Genomic DNA, 2678 nt, shown 5'->3' on the forward strand with positions numbered 1-2678 from the left:
GACATTATTTCCAAAAGCATATATCTTTTTCTCCTGGACACATTTTTTAAATGGTTATCTGTCTACCTGCCCAAACAAAAAGGAGAGTTTTACCAACTTTTACCAGGAAACATAGGCTCCTGGAGTGTAGGGCCCCCCTCCAGACCGAGTCCCCCAGTGTTGTTAACCCTCAGGCCAGTACAGACTCAGTCTCCAGCCATTCATCAGTTTAAGTATTCTCCTACCAGTTACTGGTTCCAATGGGTTCTGTACCTCGTAAGCTGCTGTATTCATCTGTTTCTCCAGTTTTCTGGACAGTGATTTTCCCCTTTGACCACTGTTCTCTGATGGATCTAAGAAGAATTGTTGATTTTCATTTTCTTCAGCTTTGTTTCTTGTTGTGAAGGTGGAGTAATGACTTCCTAAATCTTTACATGTCAGAATAAAAACGACAGGGTTCTTTTGAAGAAAGTATCTTAGCTATCTGTGGTACAGGTGTCCAAGGCAAAAACTTATATGAATATTTCTAAGGGCTTTATGCCAGGTTCAGTTTCTTTTGGAGAAAGTGCTTTCTATGGTAATTCAAGATGCTTTTGTTTAAATAAATTTTTCATAGTTCATTATGCATATAGTTCAAACTTGGTATAAACATTTCCAATATAAATTTAAACTTGAATTAGAAAAATTATTTTAGAGTTCTTTCCTTTCGGCGCTGCGGCCGCAGCCATGAGTATGCTCAGGCTTCAGAAGAGGCTTGCCTCCAGTGTCCTCCGCTGTGGCAAAAAGAAGGTCTGGTTGGATTCCAATGAGACAAGTGAAATCGCCAATGCCAACTCCCGTCAGCAGATCCGGAAACTGATCAAAGATGGGCTGATCATCCGGAAACCTGTGACTGTCCATTCCCGGGCTCGATGCTGGAAAAACACTTTGGCCCGCCGAAGGGCAGACATATGGGCATGGGTAAGAGAAAGGGTACTGCCAATGCCCGAATGCCTGAGAAGGTAACCTGAATGAGGAGGATGAGAATTCTGCGCCGGCTGCTTAGAAGATACCGTGAATCTAAGAAGATTGACCGCCACATGTATCACAGCTTGTACCTGAAAGTGAAGGGTAATGTGTTAAAAAACAAGCAGATTCTCATGGAACACATCCACAAGCTGAAGGCAGACAAGGCTCGCAAGAAGCTTCTGGCTGACCAGGCTGAGGCCCGCAGATCTAAGACCAAGGAAGCACGCAAGCGCCGTGAAGAGAGGCTCCAGGCCAAGAAGGAGGAAATCATCAAGACTCTGTCCAAGGAGGAAGAGACCAAGAAATAAAATCTCCTTTCTGTTGTCTGTACATAGTGGTTTTGGCAGCAACACAGATCAGTTCTTCAATAAAACAAATCTTTATCTGTCAAAAAAAATATTTTATGTAAACTAGTAATTATTGAAGTAATTATGGTGAGGGGCACCTTGGTGGCTCAGTCGATTGGGTGTCGAATTTGACAAAAATAAAAATAGACATCATCTTTGTCCTTGAAACCCTCAATTCCTAATATTATTACCTTCAAATATAGTTAATAGTATTAATGTATCCTATGTCTCTATATATTTCATAGTCTATATAATCTATTAAATATAAAGTCAAGAATATATAACTGCTATATTTGAAGATATCCAACACTTTGTGGTTCTTTTAACATTGTTTACTTTTTAAGTAACTGCCTAATATTCCACATGCAGATTCACCAGCCCCATCATTTACATGATGGTCATGTAATTTTTTTTTTCTTTTCTTTCCTTTTTGCTATTATAAAAGTGCTATTTTGTGGCTATCACTGTACATAAGTATCTTTGTGTACCTTTGCCATGTATCACTAGGATAAATTCATTAACAAGGATTTATGGTTTGAATGAAATAAAATTTTAAAAATTTTATAGATATAGCCAAACTACCTTGCTGAAATATTGGCCTAACTATCTGTATTGGCATTGTTACCTATCTTTCCATAAAAATTTCCCAGTAAAATTTATTTAAATCCCATACTAGTAAACTTGTGTCGTGATAAAGACAAATGCTCTGAAACTAGATTGTTGATTTATAATTTTAACTTTGCCAATTATAAGCAGTATAAGACTCAGTTAATTATTATCTTTTCAATTACGTGGTTAGTAATATAGTAAGCCCATAAGGGTTTTTGTTAAAAGCAGAATTTTTCTAACATCAGCAGGTGCTATTGTCACAGCAAATACTCGGCTCCCAGGAAGAGACACGCGACACACACACACTCGGGGAATCAGAAAAGACTGTCTACTCTGTACCGCTGCCGGTCCAGTGGAGTCACATCCAAAGGCTGAGCCCTCAGTCTTGGCATCGGTCTCCTTTTATGGCTGGGATTGTAGGGGCTAGACAGGAAAAAAAGAAAAATGGGAGGGGGCACTTATCAGTGGTGCTACTCAGGCAGTTGGTGCATGTGGAAGGCAAATAAGATTGCAGAAGCCAAAAGTATGCAAGGGAAGTATCTGTTCTCTGACATCTGGCTGGCCCCCTTGTTTTATCTGCCCTTGCCAGATTTCCTTCTCACTTTTGTCGGCTTCTCTTCTCACTGAGCTTCATCACTTTTTTTTTTTTTTTTTTTTAGTTATTATGGGGACAGTTGGGAGAACTTTTGGGTGCAGTTAAAATATTCTTAATTTCCCTGTTTCTATATACCAATG

General features: G+C 39.2%; 1 pseudogene; it reads left to right on the forward strand.

Annotated features, from left to right (window-relative positions):
• Positions 1 to 681: 681 nt before the first annotated feature.
• LOC124520330 (60S ribosomal protein L19-like) lies at positions 682 to 1312 on the forward strand (annotated as a pseudogene).
• Positions 1313 to 2678: the final 1366 nt, after the last annotated feature.

Source organism: Lynx rufus, unplaced genomic scaffold (genome assembly GCF_022079265.1).
Source record: "Lynx rufus isolate CCGP_SWC_20201006 ecotype Redwood Valley unplaced genomic scaffold, mLynRuf1.p SCAF_3, whole genome shotgun sequence".
Classification (NCBI taxonomy): Eukaryota; Metazoa; Chordata; class Mammalia; order Carnivora; family Felidae; genus Lynx; species Lynx rufus.